The sequence below is a fragment of the Phaethon aethereus genome (genome assembly GCF_964289735.1).
Source record: "Phaethon aethereus genome assembly, chromosome: 7".
In the NCBI taxonomy this organism is placed as follows: domain Eukaryota; kingdom Metazoa; phylum Chordata; class Aves; order Phaethontiformes; family Phaethontidae; genus Phaethon; species Phaethon aethereus.
The window spans coordinates 11,705,371-11,726,881 of NC_138583.1; the positions used below are offsets into that span (position 1 = coordinate 11,705,371).

Consider the following 21,511-nt stretch of genomic DNA (forward strand, 5'->3'; position numbering starts at 1 on the left):
CTTTTTAGTAAATGGCAATTTCTTCTCCCAAATGTGTTCTTTTTGGTGGGATAGGGTAACACTAGAATAAAATAAGACAAAACTTCACTAAAAAAAATAATGACCAACTTAGGAAAAATGGAAAATGAAGTAACCATGCTGAGCTATCTTAGTTAAAAAAAATACATTTTTTGTTTTGATGTTCTTTTACGGCTATATGCTAGAGTCTGTGTTGAGACAGCAACTGTTCATGGGCAGAGCACCATGCATTTACATGCTGTTAGCTGTCTGATTGGCAGCTAGCCCTGTGGCAGCAAAGCCCTCGCCTTTAAAGAGGATGGCATGGCTGTGACTTGGTGTGTGGATGTGGCAGGCCAAGGAGAACAGGACCCTGGCTCTCCTCCTCTGCCTGCTCTGCTGTTTGCTGCAGTCTCCTTGGAAATCTTGCCATTGTACGGAGGGGTGGCTTGGAGCCAGACAAGCTGTGCCTGTGTGGCCCGTGTGTGTCTCTGCTGCCACTCTTACATTCTGCCATTCACTTCACGTACAGAGCAGGGGCTAGTGTTGCTCTGTAACAGCAGATTTACCAGGATATTCCCAGCATCCATTTAGCCTCTTCTTTTTATGTCATGGAACAGCTCTTCTGCATCCATGATGGACAGCTGGCAGTGCAGCCAGAGCAGTGCCTGCCCCAGGGTGTCCCACTGCCCAGGAATGCGTATCGGTCTCAGGACTGAGGGGAGCAGTGCCGATCCGGAGCAGCACAGGAGGGAATTGAGCTTCCTGCTCAATTGAAACACATGGAGGAATCTGTGAGGGCTCTGAGGCTCTCTGTGCTGGCAATGCACAGGTGTGCATGTGTGGGTTTTTCTTTCCTGAAACTTCAACTGTCTGAGAGATGCTCTTAATATGAGCCTATGCACCCAGGGTGCTTTCCATTGCACTTGGATAGGGCTCCAGGCTGTGGACCAGTTACTGAGATAAATTCTCTCAGTAAAAGCTGAGAAGACTCTGCTAGGGCAATCAACACAAACACATCCCTGAAGTTATACAGAAATGCTGTAGGAGAGGCAAGGTGGCAGCGTGGCCCTCAGACTTGCTGGAAACCAACAGAGGATCCAGCCCAAACCCTGTTTTCCATAGTGTGACATTTTCATTGGAGATAAAGTGACTAAGTGGCAAGGATCATGGGGACCTGTTCCTCTGAAGCTCCCCTGAGTTTTTGAGGTTCTGCTCCACTGCTGACATGAACCAGTATTGTACATGTTGTACACACTGAGGGATGTGGGGTCCTTTTGAGTCCTGTAGTTTCAGTGGTCATCCAAAAACGCCCCAGCAGATATGCCAGAGGCTGGTTGCACGGGCAGAACAGACAGGAGGGAAGAAATAAAACATTTTGTTGCTAGCGTAGCATGAGTTAGTTATTGTCTGTATTGCTCTAATTCCAGAGAGTTTACCCAAGTTATAGCTTAAATGACAAATTTGTAGCTGTGTGAAGTGCCCTGGACTCTTCCCTGCTAGCTCTGTCAGGCAGCGGTTTAGGACGCTTGGAGGAGATTTGCGGCGATTTATTGCCACCTTCTGGTTATAAATATAACAGCAGAGATGCTCTTTAGAAATGTGTTTATTGCTATCTTTATTTCGTAAACTGGAATAATCAAATATCGAATTTATATCTAATATAATAATACCAATATCTAGTAGCTTTCTTGAATATTTTTAACACATTTTCTACCGAGTAACATGAACATTTTTCCCTTGGATTACTATTTAAATTAATAAAAAATACAGATAAGAATAAAATCATCATACTGTGGTCACTGCTGCTGACCTTAAAAAGACAGAGTCAAGGCTACAGAACAGGGCTCGCCATCCTGACTACAGAAAATCTGCCACAGTGATTTCTGTGTGTCAATAGCAAAGGCCTGGTTTTCAGTAGCTAGCAAGTGTTTGTCCTCCCAACATATTATTTAACAATACATTGCTACTTAAGGTTTGTTTGGGTATGAAAATGGCCTTTCTACGCAGCACAAGAGGTCTACTTCCTTACGGAAAGCAGAGACTTGAGTGACCTTGCAAGAATGCAATCATGAAATAAAGTATTTTCAAGAACTTCCCTTATTATTCGTTAATCCTATGTGTAAAACTTTTCACTAACTGCAATTAAAGTCAGTAGAGGTTATGCTAGAATCGAATTGATATCACGGGGTTAAAAGAAATAAAATATTTAATATTAAAACCGGTCCTTAAATGTCAGTCACGGGGGGAGGGAGGTCTCCGTGCCAGGACCCTTCGGGCTGCTCGCTCGTGAGTCTTTTCCCGGTAGGGGGTGCAAAGGTATCGTGTATTTTTTTGGGGGGGAAAAAAAAGCCCATTTTCATCTCAGTCCCAGATCTGGTTACCTACTGCCTAGCACTTGGGGAGGACTTTGACAACGAAGGAAAAAAAGAGTGTAGAAGCGGCAGAGTGTAAGCAGGTGGAAAAGCATTATTTGATAGAATTTAATTTTACTTTGCATATATGCCAGTAGGTATAGGAGATGCAGCCTGGCAGGGAATGCAGTTCTTCCTATTTCCTGTAACTCACTTCTATTTCCTAGAGAGTAGTTTATTGTCACTGACAGCACAGCATTTCTGCATGTCTTTTTGGTGTGAAAATATATTTTATTTCCATATCTGAGCTATGGAGGTTTTTCATTCCTTAGCACAAAGATCTGATGCCACCTTTGGCATGTAAAAAAAAAAAAAAAGTCTTTTCTGAAGTGAGAAGGAACTTAGTTTTTGGGGCATACCAAGAAATTAATTACACCTTCAGGTTGATAGAGCTTACTTATTTAATATTTCCTCTTGCATCTTGAGAGTGTTTGATATATAAACTTCATTCTCCATTACTTACCAGTGTAAGTAATGATTTGCTGCTTTAACAAGTAGTATTCTTGACTGGTGTATGCTGACACCAAATTCTGTGCAGAAGCATAAACGCTCTGATTTCATGTGTCTGAATCTCTGATAGCAGTTGTATATGTTTAGAAAATTGTTAATAAACATAATATATTTTCACTAGATCCTATATAGGGCAATGGTATGTATTTAGTGGTAGAATTATTTGAAAGGAATTAAGAATTACAAGACAGCATTTTTGTCATAAAAAGCAATGCATTCCTTGACAAATGTTGGCATCTTTGTGCTTGATAGAACATTTAGCAACTACTTCTTCACATAGGAATTACCTTAAAGTTTTTGGCTTCAATAAGAGTTTTATATGAGAAAGTCCTAATTTTGTATTCTCTAAACACTGATGAGGATCATCATAAATGTTTCCTCTCTCTGAGGATGGGTACACTATGTTTTATGATCAATGGAGATATTAATTTGTGTATTTTTGTTTTATTTATTTTATTTTCTTTTTATTGTCAAATCAGTAATGCATTAAGATGATGTCAGTGAAGATGTGTCACAATGTAGGAGATGAATATTGTTCAAATGATGTGTTTGGTGAACAGCAAACAAAAACATGAATCTTAAAAATGTAAGTATCTTAAAAAAACCCATTTCTTTCTGGCAGAGTTTGTTTCCATTAAGGGCAATCTGCTCAGATGCTTGGGTATCATCATCAGCTGTCATTATTTGCTTCCAATTTGTCAAATCCAGATTTCACAGTAAAATATGTGGCATTTATGCAAGGGCACAAAGCAAATGGCAGCTGCTCTCGCTGGGCTGCTTAGAGCAGATTAAGCTGCAGTGAGGTGTGCTGCCAGTGGCCATTGGCCTGAAGAGACTGGACAATGAACCTTCCTCTGACTTGTTATAGACAGCTCTGTCCTGTAAGTCTAAAATAAATCAGAAGCTGAGCTGGTGCTGGGCTCCTTAGACAAGTAGCTGAATGGAGGGCCCAGCCAGAGCTTTAGATGTTTCAACTGTTTTGTAACCACGTTCTGAGATGCACCTCTGTATCTTGGCCATCTTCCAAAGAATATTTTCAAAAGGATATGTCAGGCATCCTTCTGGTGCCATCTTTGAAATTAAACACCCGTTTGGTTCTGTTCTTACTTAACCAGTCTCCCTTTCCATACAACCTGGATGAGTCCTGAGAGAGGACACCCTGATTTCTGCAGGAAATCATAGAGTCCACTTTTCTGATTCAAAATCCAGCAGAAACAGTCCGTGGCTCTACTAAAGTTTCATCAATGACTGAAGGAAATGGCAGCTGCTCCCTGTTTAGAGCTCATCAAAGCAATTTCTAAAAGTGAAGAAATAGTTATCAAGAGACCTGCAGCTTCCCCTTCTCATTGCTCAACTTTCTGCCACTTTATGCCATCAGTCTTGGACTGATGATCTATATTCAGCAGCTTTCTTCCACATAATGTTATTTTTTGGGAGGAGGCACAGCACTGAATGACCTTTCCCTCTCCCAGCTGTGCATGCAAGTATCTAGTCATCAAATCTTTGATGCAGTGTGTTTGGAGATGAGCTTGTGGTGTACCTTTGAGCCTGCCGTGGCAAAGGAGGAGAGCTGTTTTCTGCACTTGACCCAACAGAGGGCATGAGTTGGCTCCCGGGATCCATGCCAGATGCAAGCCAGCATGGAAAGCACGACTTGTTTATGCATCACTATCACTTTCTGCCACTGATAAGCTACAATAGAGATTGTATTTTAGAGATTATCGCACTTCTTGGGTGATTAAAGTCCAGTGGCAACCTGAGGCATGCGATAATCACTCAGAAATCCACTGCCAGGTGGATCTTGTGGTTTAAGTAGATCATGTCATTTCCTTCTGTAGTTTTGGAAGCTGCAGCAACAGCCAGGTGCTGCCATTGCTGTGGGAAGGTAGGATGCCCAGAAAAGTGAAGACTCCTGCCCCAGGCACTGCTCCAGCCACCCAGGAGCAAAGGTGGCTTTCATAAAGAGCTGGGCTGGCCACATCATGCAGCATCTGCTCCTCCTGCTTCTCAGATCCATAGTGTCTGCCAGGCTGAGCTAACTTGATTATCCCCAGGATGAGATTACCCAAAGGGGATTTTTTCTTTTCCTGCTGTGACAGGTGATGGGAGCTGACTCTTAACCTTTGGAGTCATGCCAATTGAATAGGGTTTATTCAGGAAACTAATTGCTTAGTACCCAGGAACCATAATTGTGTTTGTGTTATGTATCCCTTCCTGGCTTATTTTCCTATCTTTATATCTTGGATCACCAACTCCTGCTCTGAGCAGGTGGTCTCAAACTGTGCTGCTCGGCTGTTGTGAGTGCAGCAGGACAGTCATGGGGGATCTGTGATTGTGAGAGCAGCCTCAGCTCCTGGCTCTGTGAGGGCATGTGCAGGTGGAGATGTTTCATGGGGTGGGCAACACCAGTCCCCTCAGAGGAGAGTGTCTCAGACTGGATTTTTTGTCTCTAACTTTGAAGCAGCGTCTGTACCACTGTTGGCAAGGATGTATGTGTATCAGAACAGCAGGCTTAGACAATGCTCATTTTTAAAATGAACTTTATGTCAATTTATTTATCATGTTCAAAACAGGAGTGGCAATGCCTAGAAGAGGACCTGTGAAGGAGTTCACAGAATCACAGAAACACTAAGGTTGGAAAGGACCTTCAAGATCATCAAGTCCAACCATTAATCCAGCGCCACCATGTCCCCTAAACCATGTCCTGAAGCGCCACATCCACACATTTTTTGAACACTTCCAGAGATGGCAACTCCACCACCTCCCTGGGCAGCCTGTTCCAATGCTTGACCACCCTCTCGGTGAACAAATTTTTCCTAATATCCAATCTAAACCTCCCTTGGCATAACTTGAGGCCATGTCCTCTCGTCCTATTGCTGGTTACTTGGGAGAAGAGACCAACACCCTCATCACCACAACCCCCTTTCAGGTAGTTGTAGAGAGCGATTGTAGATTGTAGAGGTCTCCCCTCAGCCTCCTTTTCTCCAGACTAAACAACCCCGGTTCCCTCAGCCGCTCCTCATAAGACTTGTGCTCCAGACCCCTCACCAGCTTTGTTGCCCTTCTTTGGACATGCTCCAGCACCTCAGCATCCTTCTTGTAGTGAGGGACCCAAAACTGAACACAGTATTCAAGCTGCGGCCTCACCAGTGCTGAGTACAGCGGCACAATCACTTCCCTACTCCTGCTGGCCACACTATTTCTGATACAGGCCAGGACACTGTTGGCCTTCTTGGCCACCTGGGCACACTGCCGGCTCATATTCAGCCGGCTGTCAACGAGCACCCCCAGGTCCTTTTCTGCTGGGCAGCTCTCCAGCCACTCCTGCCCAATCCTGTAGCGTTGCATGGGGTTGTTGTGGCCGAAGTGCAGGACCCTGCACTTGTCCTTATTAAACCTCATACAGTTGACCTTTGCCCATCGATCCAGCCTGTCCAGATCCCTCTGTTACGGGTTACATACAATACCTAGACGTTGTCCTGTGTTGTCTGCAGTTCTGCAGCACAGTGAGTAGGTGAGCCTGCAGCGCACAAGCTGGGGAAGTCATCAGAAGGTCACGTGTGATGCATTAGGAGAAGTAAATCTAATGATTACCATTGCAAAGAATGTTTGCTGTCCTTTGATTAGCTTTTTCTACGGTATGCTGAAACAAGATGAATTGTGTGACATGTTGGGTGTAAATATGATTTTGCACTGATTTGATTTTTGGTGTGGCATGCTTAATTACCAGGTATGGAAGACCTTGAAAAGGAAAATAGTATGATACAGATCAATCTGTTTAATAACAGATCAACAGGTCTTAGTGCTTTGTAAGAGATCAACATTATTTTCTCTAAGGGAAAATGGCACAAAAGGATTTCCACCATATAGTGACACAGAATATTACACCTGCTCATAAATCTGTGATCAGAGCCAGTCTCTGCACATTGCAGCAGGCTCTTGAAACTGTCTTTCAGTGACCAATGCTCCTTTTGCCTCAGCATTTAATGATAGTCAAAACCCTTGAGAGAGAGCACAGGGAACTGAGCCACCAGGCTGGGCCTCTCCTCTCAACTGGACATGTCCCCTTTCTCCCTGAGAAAAGGGGCTGGTGGGGGAATTTGTATTTTCTGCTTCAAAGCATGAAATTAATTTCGTAGAGTGCAGCCTGTTTAGGGCTTGGCTGAGATCTGCTCACAGGGAGTGTGCATGTGCTCCTAGTCAGGTGGCCTGGAGAAATGCTCAGCTGTGGGCAAAGTAGTCTAACGGTAATGAACGAGCCACAAATCCGCCTGTGTAATTGCATGTGCTGTGGCCACATCATACCATTTTCAGTGTCTGTTGATGGAAGTTTTGCCCCAGTTTCTTATTTGTCTCCCTTTCAAACAGTCATTCTACAAATGAGTATATGGAAAAGCTAGATTAAAAAGTCACATAAGCTACTTTAGCAGCTATTAGTTTAAATACACTCAGTGGAGTAAACATTCATATGCCAGATCAATTCAGTAAATGGAGACAGGTCACTGTATTAAATGGACTTACGGATGCTCAGGACACCAGATCCTTCTCCTCAGCAAGCGATACAGGGACTGTCCTCTCTCTAGCACTTTGCTCTTACTAGAAACAGTCTATTGGGGTAATTATTTTATTTCACCGTTACTTGGAAGTGGTTCCCCTGGTCAGAGACATCTCCAGGAGATCTAACATCTCCAAGACTGGGAGGATGGTGCTTGCTTTTAGGGAAATAAGGTACTCTGAGAGTTGGGAACAGCTGGGTGGGTAGAGCTCCCTGTCTTTGGCTCATGTCCCTACATGAGTGTGCTTCTGGAGTGAGGGACAGCCTGGAAAACTAACAGCAAGAGAAGCTGGCAATGCCTTTCCCCTCCAGAGATGCCATGGTAGGAGAGAAGGGCTTTTCTTTTGGCATACTTGGCCAATGCTACTCAGCCGGTTGTGCTAAACAAACAACACTGGTCACAAACAACAGCATGGGCAATTGGATGCCCTGCAGTCCTTGGGAGAAGTGTCTGTTTATGCTGTGGTGTGCAGATACTAGTCCCAAATCCTTTCACCACATGTTGTAAACCTGTCCTGGTGGGCTGTGGGAAAAGCCTTCCTAACATCTTTGGCAGGTTACATCTGAATATGCACCCTGGAGCGCTCTATGCACGTGCCAGGTGAATGGAGGTTGTGGGCTCTGAGTCTCTCCTCACTGTAACAAGAGAGAAACAATAATATGGTCGGCATGTTGACTAATCAGAAAAAGCAAAACCAAGAGATGCCAAGTGATTTTTTTTCCTGCTGTGACATTGGCACAGCACTGCCATTGATCAGGCTGAGCAGATCAAATGGCCGCACATCCTTAGGCCTCTGCCATGTAGACTCCTGCCACTGATTCTTTGCTCAGCAGCACTTACAGGGTAGTAGATTGGGTTCAACAAGATTAATCTGGATAGATTTTGTGCATGTTATTTGTTCTCTTCATGGTTGTTTAGTAGTGGGAATGTGCCTCCCCAGCCCTGCCAGCATCTACCCCCAGGCCTCTGGAAAAGACAGCCTGAAGAGGCGTGAAGCTGTGTACCTCCAGTTGGACCCGGCAGCCCCCTGCAAAAATTAGACAAGTTACGTACTCCTCAAGGTGTAGATCAGTTGTTTCATTACAAAGAAAAGCAATGTGCTCTCAGTTTGATTTCGGTGCTGTCTTGAGGGGAGAGTGAGGAGAAAGCTGATGTGAAATTGGTCCATTCCCACTCGTTCCATGGTAAAAAAAAAAAAAAAAAGGAAAATAAAGTCGTGCTCTGGTCAGCGGACTGGCAGCACTGAAGACACTGGGAAGTGCCTGGGCATTGGCTAAGCCTAAAATTTTACAGCAATATTAAAGAAATATTTTCCTCATTGCACTCCCCTTTTTGAAGATTTTTATGACAGGAATTATCTAAGAAAGAAAAATTGTTGACTGAGGTTTCATTGGATGTGGTCACTCAGCATAAGAGCACCTACTTTGTCCCTAGGTGGAAGTTTGCCATTTCCTTGTTCTCTGGTAACGGTAACAGAGGACTCGATAAAGAGAATTTGAGTTGGGAGGGGTAAGAGATTTCATTTGCACACCAGTTCTGGTCAGTGTTAATTATTTCTCTGTCCCCCACAAATGGTTGTGCAGGTAGTGAACTCTGATAAAGTAGTAACGAGTGGTTTTCCTCAGAGGCTGCAATATCAAGGAGGAACAGTATGGAGCCAGCATGGAGCAGTGTGTGCCATTACACTGGCACAGCTTGGGGGCTTTCCCTGGGTAGATATGGACATAGCTTATGGGATGCCACTGCCGTGCCTTGGTCATCACATCTGCCCTTTGCCCCTCTGACCCACTTGCTATAGCAAGCAATTCCTGTCACTGTCACACACATAGTGGCTGTGGTGTTTTCTTAACCTGGAAAAACACATGCTGACTCTTCATTGTTATGGGGAATGTTCCCACTTGCATAACAACATTAATCTCTTTTTTTCTGGTTTGGGATTGGGGTTTTTTGTGTGTGGTTTTTTGGGGTTTTTTTTGTGAGTGGAATTGCCTTCAGATGTCGCTGAAGCAAATTATAGAAACTGTAGTTATGATGAAGTCTGTGGAGTTTTTTTGTTTGTTTGTTTGTTTTTTTTAAAGAGGAGAGCAAAACCTTTGCAGCCTCTTTCATCTGGAGTGACATGTTATTTCATACTATAGCTATGCCCTATAGTATCATTGCAAAGACTGAGATGATTAAACTAACCTGTATTTCATGAGGAAATGAGAGCATAGATAATTGCTTAATTTACTAATTTCTTTAAAAGTATCAGTGAGCTGATAATTTAAAAATTCTGCATAATGAAAGTAAATAGAAACACTATATTCCAAAGGGCCTTATTTATGAAACTCAGATGACTTTGTCTAAAGTGTGTAACCTACTTAGGGTGTTTGTCCATCACCTGCTGTAGGGGATTTGATCCAAGTCAAAGAGGTTGCTGAAGTCGAGAGTTGAATATGTTTGCAAATTGAAATGTAGGGAAACTGGAGAAATTTATCCTTTAAATGTATGATTCTACCACTGTGTCTTTGTCCTTCATCTTTGTATCCCGCCCTGGTCTCTATGGTGCTGCTTCTTTCCTCACGTCTCAGTGAGACCATGTGCCCCTCAGGCAGCGATATTCTTGCTGGGGTCCATGAGGTACTCAGTCTAACTTCAGGAAGCTCAAAATAATTGCCTGGAGCTTGTGTTTGCTCTTGATCTTTCTTGTATTGATTACTATCTTATTGCTCCTTGGTTTTGTATCCAGGAGTAGTTGAAAATATTTTGTTTACTCTTTTACTATAAAACTTGTCCAGAAAACAAATTTGATGCTTCTTAAGGAAAAACATTCTGGAAGAAGCACGAGGGTTGTGTTTGTTACTGTGGGCTCTGGATTTCATGCTTACAGCCAGTTTGATTCTGCTTTTGAACCCTAATACCATTTTTTCAATGTGTGTGTTTATTTTGCTGGAATTTCATAGCTTTTTAAACAGAAGCTCACAAAGTGTCTCAGTGGTGGTCATGGCAGTTCACAAGAACATTTTCTGATTCATTATTTCTCTTTTGACCAGCTCTATCTATCCTCTCCTTCCAATCTGTGTTTAACAGATGAGTATATCTCAGTAATGAACATTTGAGAACATCACAATCTGTGCGCGTGGCAGTCCTCCAAGTGAAGGAGGAAAACTCTGTGGGAAGAGCTCCTGGGTACTCATTTTACTGCTCAGCTTTAGGCATCTGTTTAATTGTTCCTAACAAGCTGAAGCAAAATGGACAGGCAGACACAATCAAATATATTTTAATTTGCACTTCTATGCCATTTCCCTTGCCGGGGTAGGGTTTGGCAGTCATTCTCTCCCTGGAGTATGAGAAAATGCCAGGCTTGCTGAGGGTGGACTGCCCTTCTCTCCACGTGGTGCCTGAAAAGGGCAAAGGTAAGACACAGAGAGGCTTGCAGCCTTATTAAACCTGGTGCTAAGTTTTGAGATGAACCTGTAACTTTAAGGGTGTTGCACCTAATGGTTGTTTACTTCAAGGTGATTGGGTCAGTGGGATTCATTTGCTGTTATGCTCCTCAGGCAAACTGGCTGATGAAAAAACATAGTTGGTCGAGAGTAAGTGCTGCTGTGGAGGCAGAAAGTGAACCTATAGGTTAACGAGTAAGTATGTAACCTATAAATGTCTAAGTTAAAATCCACAGAGTGAGCTCTGGCCCTGGCAGCCTGGATGTATCCCAGCTGTAAAGCTGGCTGCAGTCAGCAGGAGCTGGCACTGATTCCCTGAGGCCAGTTATGGGTATCCCTGCCCAAAAGTGGAAGACCTCTGCTCTCTGGCAGCGTTCCTGAAGCCCCTGCTTTGATGCTGAGGACATATTTCTCACTGAAGCAATTGCCAAGTGAAAGGCAGGGTTCCCTGCAGTTGTTTTACCAAAGTCATTCCTGTTACAGGTTTTGAGCCTGTTGTAGCTCTTTTCACTAGCGACTTACGATGATCTAGTGATGGTCCTCCCCTAGTTAAGGGATATATCCATTTTCCTTGTGAAGGTCTGATGGGGCCTACGAAGGGCTGTCCTGGAAAAACTAGTGGGAGTTTGATTCACAGTAATGCTTTGATGTTCAGTGTTAGTCATTTGCAAACACAGCCAGGATAAAGGAGCTGCATGAGTACTGTAACCAATCTACCTGTGTGTGGCAGACTAGTAGCTTACAAGTCCTCGGTTTCCAAAAAGCTGTTAGAGAATTCACCACTGTTGAGGTGATCTGTTTATATGCACTGACCAGGTTAATACCATTTTTATTTAAAGTGTGGGAATATTTCTAGCTTTTTTTTTTTAAATGACTGTTCCTGTGTAGTTAACTGGAGTCAACTTGAGGTTAAAGCTAATTTAAACTGGATGCTATATTTAGCATTTATGGTGTTAAAAGGATTATAGGAAAATAGATACTACATAAGTGCCATAATCTTCTCACTGTTTGTGACACTTGAGTGGCAGAGAATGGGGTGCCAATCTGAGATTAAATATCTAATTTTAGGGAGCTAACAAGAGTCACTTTGAAGCAAAAAGGTAAAGATGGATTAAATTTTGTGGACTTAATTTTTTTAATTGGACCTCAGACCTGCTTAAAACCTTACAATCAGAGTTTTAACTGAAGCCTGTGATTCTAAATTATGTACTATTTGCCTACACCAATTTACTAAAATTGAACTAGACACTTCAGTTATAACCTTGATGGAACAGCCAGGATGCATTTTCAGAGGTCTTTTTTTCCACTGCTTCAAGTTTGACAAGCCACCTCCATGCTATTATTTTTGATTTCTGGAGCCAGTACTTAACCAGCTCCTCTTCCATGTTACTTCCAACATGACAGTGACGAGAAAGCCCAGCCCGGGAGCTGAGAAACCAATCCAGATTGCAGCTCTGCAGCTCCAGTATTACCCTTTGGTCACAGGTCACTTGCCTGAAAAGACCTCCCAGTTAATTTCTTTTCCATCACCTGGAGGGGAAAAAAAAAAAAAAAGAAAGAAGAAATAGATGTGTGAATAGTAATGTCATTTGCAGCCCTGGCCTTATGTCTCTGTCAGGAGGGTGGGTTACATCCGAAAAGAGACGCAAACAAATTTTAAACCAGGAAAATCCCATCACTGCATTACAGATGAAGCATCTTCTCTGAGTTGTTGTCAGTGCAACTGAGAAAGGACTAGCTTTCTGCACATAAACACTGCAGGACTTGGTGAGAGGTAATGCTGGCTTGCTTGTGTTTGCTGACAGTAACCGGGAGTTATTCCACCTTCTTTCAGTCATATTTAATGGCTACCAGCAGGAGGAGGGATGGATCTTGCATTGTCAGTGTGACCAAAACGTAAGCAAAATCGGCATCTGGAGAATATCTGAACTGGGCTCCCTTTTATTCCTGCTTGTCTGTAGGCTTTAAAATAACAATTAAACCCTCTTAATGAGATTTGTGTACCATATGGCACCTTCCCCACAAGTTGACTCTTTCTTATTGTTATCCTGTCATTTTTGAGCCAGAAAAACAACATTCACCATTTAAAGACACCCAAGGAGAGATCCCCATCTCTTTGGATAATTCTTTATTTGTATATCCTGTCTGAGGCATAGTGTTCTCTTGAGGTGGTAAGTCAATGAAATAGACCTCAACAGCAAGCTCAGACCTCTGAAATGTTATAGTAAAAAGAAGTTAATAAATGCTTAATGCTGGATCTAAGTATGGACTAATGGGTAATAGGATGCTGACATGCTTCTAGTCCTGAATTCCTTTGTTTTGTTTGTAAACTCTCATTTCTGCTGGTAATGAATTCTCAGAAAGAAGAACTGGGAAAGGACACTGATAAACCAGTTTTATTATTTGGTCAATATAATACAAGACACACTAAGCTATTGCTTGTCCTATGGATGCTTATGATGCTTGCTTTTCCTTTTTTCTCATCCTAATGCCATTTCAATCACCGAGGTTCAGCCAGCAGTAGTTACACAGCTGTTTGCTGGTAGATGGAGCTTTTAATTATGAGCAATGCCAAGGGATTAATGTTTCTAATTTCAGATGCTGAGTGGGTTTTCACTGGAGTCAAGAACCTTGGGTTTTTCCACTAATGTTTCTGGTCTAAACTCATTGCTGCTTCATGTGTTGCATTTATAAGTATGATTGCTATATACCTTTAATTTCAAATGCCATCTTTAGGTGATAGTGGTGGAGGCACTGGTGCCTGCTGTGGGATAGACAGATAGGGAGAGCAGAGTGTGGCTGTGTGTCTGCAATGCCCTCCAGCGTGCAGTTTGCTTGTGTGCCTGTCACAGTCTGCAGTGTAGCTCCATGGTGCCAAGTGCAGGCCACAGTGGCTGGGAGGAAATAGGGCCATGGCAGTACCGCTCTTGGAGGGTGTACTGTTGCACTGCCCTGTGTGTTCATCTGAGGGTGGGCTGAGCGGTATTCTGGAGGACCATGACTCTGAATGAGCACAGAGACCATAAAAGACCTGATGCCTCCTAACGTTTCACACAAATGAAGTTGGCTAGTGTGACTCACTTCAGCAAGCACATTGGGATCAGATCTGACCATGTCTGTGGTGTGCTCCACTTTCTAGCTGCTCTGTGGGTGAGTTTGAAGAAAGCAGTGGAAAATTTCAAAATAGTTTTGGGCTGCATGTAAAGGAAAGCTTTCTTAGTTTCACAAGAACAACATTTTACACTTGGTGTGCTTTTTCATTTGTTTTTAGGTCCTGTTCCACATACCATATTGGAATTCTTTTTTTTTTTTTCCACTTATCTGCCAAAATAGAGTTGCTAATGGCCACCCTGCTACTGTGGCAATTGCTCATTCCTACCTTAGGAGTGGATCATGATCTCTCAAACACCTACTATCAAAATCCTAGCTGATTGTCAGGGCTGCATGCATGTATCAGAACAGGCCATAAGAGTGGGAGGAAGCCGGAGTTCACAGACAAGGAATTTTGCTCAACTGTCAGGGTTTCATCTTGTCTTGCTTACCTTCATGTAGTCTGGAAGTCACTGCATTCAGTCAGTTACTCCCAGGGGATACCAGGTTAAAATGTCATTCCAAGTGAGTACTTTTTCTTCCCTGTTTTATACTCCTGCTCCAGTGACCTGTGAAAGGAGAGAAAACATACTTGGGGTAATACAAGAAAAAGAAACAACTTCAGGGACTATAAGATCATTTAGTCTGACATCCCATGTATGGCAGGCTAATTTGTTTAAAGTTCCTGTGGGATGTCTGTCCCCACACATAGCTGTTTCTGGGACTGCAACATAGATGCATTTGTTAGAACAAGCAAGGTGTAAAGAAAAAGAGATTTTTCTTTTGTTGAGAAGGAGCAATGTTTCATCCGCCTGATGCCTCTCTCAGGTTGTCTCACACATGTCAGAGTCAGGAATGCTTTCCCTCTATCAATCCTTCTCCCTGACCATGAGGCCAATGTGGCCTCACAACACTAATTCTGCGTCCTTGCCAGTCGTAAACCCTGTAGCATCATTCAAGCCATCACAGAAACATTACAAGCACATTGAGTACAGTGTAGGCAGTCCTGTTTCACCAAGGACTGAGGAAATAAAGGTATGCATAGGGGAACTAAGGGTTCACAGCTTACAGAGCTAGGAAGGACAACCATAATCATGCAGTCTGAAACTAGGCTAAAGGTGTATCTTCAGAGCTATCTGTCTTTGTTGAAAAGGCTGCAAGTGATAGTGGTTTCACTAGTTGCCCTGATAAGCTGTTCCTGTCTTTCATTACTGCTGGGAAATTTTCCTTTATTTCAAGGTTGAATTTATTTAGCTTCAACTTTTATTCATTGGATCTTTGTCAGCCAGATTGGAAAGCTCCTCACGTATATCTTCCCCAAGGGCAATTACCTAAACAGTGTGATGAAGGTATGTCTATATTTTCTCTTCAGTGAGCTGAATATGTTGAGCTCCTTACCTGTCACGTCAGAAGGCTTGGGCTTTTTTGTTAAAGCCAGAGAATTCATTTGTGACATTCACTTGAACTCTGTCCAATGACTTCAAATCCTCTTTAAAATGCAGACACCAGGACAGGATTCAGTAACCTAGTAGGGGTCTTGGCAGTGCTTCCCAGAGATGCTGGAATCCTTCATTATTTCTGCTTCATACTCCACCCCCCCCATATTCAAGAATCTCATTAGTCCTTTTTGCTACAGCATTGCTGAGACAGCTTACATTGAGACGATTATCTGTAATGACCCCTAAATCTCTTTCTGAGCTCTGTTTTTCAAAGCAAAGTCTTCCATTGTGTAAATATAAGTGACTGCCATTCTTGGATCTCAAAACACTTGGTCTTAGGAAAATACATTTTTTCAGGTTGCAACTATTTACCCTGGTGGCTCAGGTCATCCTGTAATGATAACCCATCTATCTCAGTTTGCTACTCCACATATTTTTATGTCACCTAAATATGTGACTATAGCATAGAGAAGCAAAAAAAAATTGGATCAAGAAAAAGTCTCTCTGGCTTAAAAAAGTCCACATTCAGTGGCATCTACTTACCAATTGCATTTTAAGATCTGTCAGTGGCCTAGTTTTTAGTCCATAGAATGTTATGTGCTAATTCCATAGAAGGTGTAATTTGTCATATCCTCACAAGTATCTTGGAGAAATTCAAGTGTTCATTAGCAACATATGAGCCTTTGCATTTTTGTCCTGGAAGCAAACATCATGATCCAGGTTTCTTCCCTTCTAGTCAAGTCAAATCAATCCCAAATTGCTTGTTCTCATTTTCTTCCCCTTCACTTGGCAAAACCTTGTATTATTTTTCTGCAAAAGGTATAGGGTCAGTAGGGAAATGGAAGAGTTTTGCAACAGCCTGATGGCTCTCCTAGGTGAGAGAAAATGCATGTTTGACTGCCATCAGGTTAAGGATAAATGGATTTGAATCTGTCTACTCCCAGATGAGTGCTATTGCATAAAAGCATCTCTTTTGGCCATAACACTGATTTCTTGCTCATTATATGAAAAGACAGGCTACAATTTTCCTTGTCCCAGGTTTTGAATCCTTGCTAAAAACAAGCTGTAGGGAAGTGGCTCAATGTGCTGCCAAAGGCCAAGCAGGCAGGATATGAAAAAAAGAAACCTCTTTTCAGACTTATAGTCTGTTTACGATGCTTTTCCTTACCTTATGTGTGGATCCCACTTTTGGGGGAGAGCTTATGTACCAAACTCAGGCTCGGGGACTCTCCTCCAGGAGCTGGATATATTGCATGTCTGTGCCAAGTATCTCAATATGTAGTCTGTAGAAAAAAGGCTAGCTCAGATAATCAGCCCACTGTCTTGTCTCCATTAAGATTTTTCTTTGTTAGTTATTTCAAGAAAGTCAAAACCCTCCCAGTGAAGGAAAGGCTGCAGAGCCCTCTGGGAAATACAGCATTTGATCCATACATCAGAGGTGCCATTCAATGTGATATCTAGGACATGCTGCCACTCAATGCATTGCTGGGCCAGAAGCATGACTCTGGAGTGCCAATCAGCTTTGAGGTTCGAACTGACTCCGGTTCAATAGTGAAAGAGCTGACAAATATTGCCATCAAAACATTGGGTTTATCTTCCCTCTGTGTGTTTAATGGCATTTTTCCTCCCCCATCTGTAGTTAATAGCATCCTTAAGCTTCTGCTTGTACAGTTGCTTTTCAGGACAACGACCTTGCATCTGATGTGATACAATTTGCTTGCAAAACGGCCTGTATTTGAATGATAGGTTAGCTTATGGAGCGAGAAATCCAGAATGCTGCCGTAGCACCTCCTTGTGTAATTCAGTGGGGCAGTGGACGCAAATCATTGAACACCATGAGGGAAAAAAATCTATTACCTCACTGTTCACCAAGAAAACTCAAATAGTGAATTCTCCAGCAATTAGAGCCTCCAACTGTTATCTGCCAAAATACAGTTTGTTTTCACTGTCAGGATCTAAAGCACATTGAAAATTTAGCATTCTTCTTGTTAGGACTTGAAAGTTTGCTCTCTGCTTCCATTTATATAATTTTCTTTGCTGGTTTTCATATGTAAGTGAACTATTGCCTTCACCATTTCAGTCCTTTCTTAAAAAATAAGGTGTATGTGTTTGTAGGCCACAAATATTTGTCTCCCTACAGTCACGTTCTTGTACTACCAGTTAGAAAGAATTATTTTAAAAATCTGACTTATGACAGCACTCACTGTATTAGGATATTAGACCTTGTTTTATAACAACACAATTACTGTTCAGAGTCCCAAGAACAAATTGTTATTAAAAGGAAGCACATTTTCTACCATTAGAGACCTACTGAATTAAGTATTATCCTCTGAAACATGTTTCTAAACAGTGTTTAATTAGTTTACATTAATTTAAAACTTAGGTTAATTAAAATTAGATTTCTTTAAAGCAGGTAATTGAATCTGCATCTGAAATGCTTCGCAATATGAAATCAACATTTAGGTGTAAATTCTTGGTTGTATTGACAATTTCTGTGGGCCAGGGTCTCAATGGAGGTAGCAGCTTGCTTCATCTGCCTTTGCCTCGTCTCTCTGGCATTTTTCAGGGGAATTGTCTCTAACCAGTGTGCAGGAGACTGAGCCCTGAGCTGGTCTCCTGCTTCTTCTGAAATGAGGAAAATCTGTTTCCCAGCACAGCACCTTTACTCAGCCCCAACTCTCCTCTTCTGACAGTTCTATGATCTGATGTTGTGTTCTGAAAAAAACATGCTTTGAAAAGTTTCATACATAGCTCACACAGGAAAAAGTCCTGCCTGTGGAGATCCAAGGGTCTTAAAGTATTAATAAAAGTAATTATTAAGTCTTGTATTTACAATTTTAATTGTATTCATAATCATTCAAACTTGTATCTTACTGAGATCTTAGCATTTTTGTGCTTTCTGTTGCAGTTGTTATTGGATCCCTTTGTCTTTTAATGATATACAAGAAACTACTTTACATTAGCAAACAACACCTAAAATAGATGTGTGAGCATATCTGTTCACCATTTTAAAATTCCTATTATTTTACATAATCTTAATGCAATAGGTCCATCTTCCCTTTTTCTCTGCAGAAAGTGGAATGCCTGTTTTCATAATAAAGCACCTTCTGAGTATTTATTATATATTATATATATTATTTATATATACTTATATATTATATAATATATAATAATATCTTGTTATATATATTATTTGTATTCTATGTTAGCCTGTCTAGGGTAACTCATACAGACCATTGATTGTAATCCTCTGATGAATAATCTCTAAGTGTGAATATATATATAAGGCAGATGGTACCAAATATTTTTGCATTTTAACTCCAAAATGCAAACTCTTAATATCATAGGCTGAGGTATGAGTCTCCACTTAGCCATTCACCACTCAGGTGAAACATGAACAGAAATTTAAGTGAGACATGACGGAAAGGTAAGTACTTGTCACTAACACACCACTAACACTGATGACAAAACCAGCTCACTTCACTGTTTTACAGGAATGAAATTCAAAGTAGTATCATGATGGACTGGGAACAGTGCATTCTTCCCCTGACCCTATTCCTAAATTAGTTTGTTTTGTCCCGATCAGTTGTAGAAGAGATGCTAGGAAAAATACATCTGAAAGTGTATGGAGCGCATGAAGAATGTGTAGTGCAGAAAAACTCAATTCCCTTTTACTGAACTGTAGGTTGTTTGCAGCTGTGGGCAGTGGAGGAAACCTGAGTCAGACAGACCTTGATTTGCAGTGTTATTGAGGCCACAGTAACTTCATTTGGAGTTGTGGGCATTTAATAGCCTTGAAAATAGGACTGCAAGAGATGCTATTTAGGGTGTGAGGCATTTCTGTCTGCTGAAAGAAAACCTGAAGAAATTATGTTGTTTGTGTCTAGGGATAAAGGGGAAAAATTGCCTTCTATTCTTCAGAAGTCTGTTTTTCATCAGTGCGTCAGATATTCACTCTGACAGAAATGAGCACAATAAGCAGAATTAGACTGCCTGTAAGAGGGATAGTAGGGTGGCTTGGTAATGTTGGATATAATACTGCAGATCACTGTGTGTTAAGTGTGGTTGGATACTGTATCAAGTAACTGAACCCTAAGGAGAGACACACTTTCCTCTTCTATTGTGATTGTGAACAGTTGTCCAAACCCTCCCCAACAAAGGGCTGCAATAGCTAATGTGAAGTAGCCTGAAGTGGCATCTAATGATTTTTAAAAGTGGGTAGGTTGTAGCCACTCTCATCTTTAGTGATAGGACAGTTATTAACCACTGATGTTCAGATTGGCTGTTCCAGCTTAAGCTGAGTTGCTGAATGCATTTAAGGGTTACACATTTTTCCTTTTTTGTTCTTTTGGTTTTTTTGGGGGGTAGTAGGTGGGATACTATGTGTATGGGAGTGTTTTGCAGCCCCTGTATAACCCCCTGGGCTGTACTTCAGTTAGGGTAATATAAACCCTATTTCTAGCCATCTGGGATTCTCCAGAGTGTGAAAACATGATGGGATTTTGCATGCTTCAGCGTAATGTACTCGAGATACGGCACCTTGTTGTGACAGGCTTTATCAGGATGGTAGCAGATATTAACTGGCAAGATCTGGACAACCAGCAGTGCCAGAGGGCACCAGGCCAGCGCTGTTGTGGTGAAGGCTGACTGTCTTTACCTTTACAGTTAAACTGTGTAATTAGCTGGAAGCATGTGTTGGGCTTTTTGATTCACTGCAGTTTGCTTTCAGACATTTTTCTGAAAGAAACACAGCATGTTTGTTGGTACACTTGTTAGTGGTCATCAACCAGTTCTTAACGTGGCTAAATTAATGGTGAGAACTAGTTATAGCTAGCAGAGGATTTTTGCCTTGGTGATGAGTTTGTGGAACTTTTAAGCTTGTTTCTGTCTCTTTTTTTTTTTTGTTGTTTCTATTCTTCTTGTGGAGAGAGTGAGATCATCCATGAACCAGTAAATGAGGCACAAGGAACTTTATTTCCTCTACTCTTTGGTAAGAAGTCAGCAGCTGAGGCATTATGAACCAGAACTGAGGAAGTTTTTAAGTCCACTCAGTTTGTTCAAATGCTTCGTTTGCCTCTCTTTGCTCAGTGAAGAGCTTTGTGTCTTCTCGTATGAAGGAGCCCTTAGGCTGGGACAGCTATGGGCCTGACTGGTTGAGAAGCGTTCATCTAAAGGTATTTAGGGTGGAGATGAATGGCAGGAGAAATTATTCAGGTTTTATGTACATCCTCAGGTTTGGATGTGCAGAGTGAAACCAGGTGGGATTTCTGAGCAGATGGGAGCAACTGGAGCTCAAAGCTACTCAGCGTAACACGCTGCAGCACAGGGAACCATCTGAAGTGAAGTGTCACTCCAGAGAGCTGTGAGAGGCCCCTCTTGGGTGGGACAACCTGTTGTCATGTCACTGTAATGCACTGTACTGCATCTGCTGTGATCTCCATTTATAGCACTACACTGGGCTATATGAACATGTCCCATCCCAAGGTCTGAAAGGTTTCAGTGACTTTGTTAGCTTGCATTTCTTCAGTGCAGCCGTAGAGGACAGCTTTGGTTGGTGCTCAGCACAGAGGCTCTATTCCTCTTGAGACTTGAATACCGCTAAGCAACTTTATGCTCCCTAAATAATAATACTCAGCTTTACCCACCAGTAGCTTTCAGTAATCAAATATGAAAAGGAATGCACAAGCTTAAACAGAGGCACATTAAAATTTGTAGTTGTCCAGCAGAATGAAGAAACAGCTCTGCTGCTTTCTACTCCCACAATTAAAGGTTTACACTAAGAGCAAGTCAAAGATCAAACTGAAAATGGACTAAGAGTCAAAGCCTGAGATGAGTTCCTAACTGTGGTATGTTCCCTTTAAGCCAAAGGGGACTCAGGTCCTAACCAAATGACTTAAGCTGTTATTTATTACATTATTATAGTATTGTTATGTTAGCCATAATGTGTTTCAGTAGGCAAACATGACGAACACTCCTCAAGCAGCAAACTTCAGAAAATACACAGCTCAATTCAATTTTACAATGTGTCCCATTGTTCTTGTGCTGTTGGGAGCAGCAAACAATAATTCCATCTTCACATC

The 21,511-nt window shown here is 42.0% G+C and overlaps 1 protein-coding gene across 1 annotated transcript in view; it reads left to right on the top strand.

Moving 5' to 3' along the window:
* LRIT1 (leucine rich repeat, Ig-like and transmembrane domains 1) overlaps nucleotides 1–21,511 on the top strand; it is a gene marked incomplete at its 3' end in the record, with an annotated part of 67,570 nt that overhangs the window by 547 nt on the left and 45,512 nt on the right. Inside the window, exon 2 of the mRNA XM_082002111.1 lies at nucleotides 618–829. The remainder of the gene's footprint in view (nucleotides 1–617; nucleotides 830–21,511) is intronic.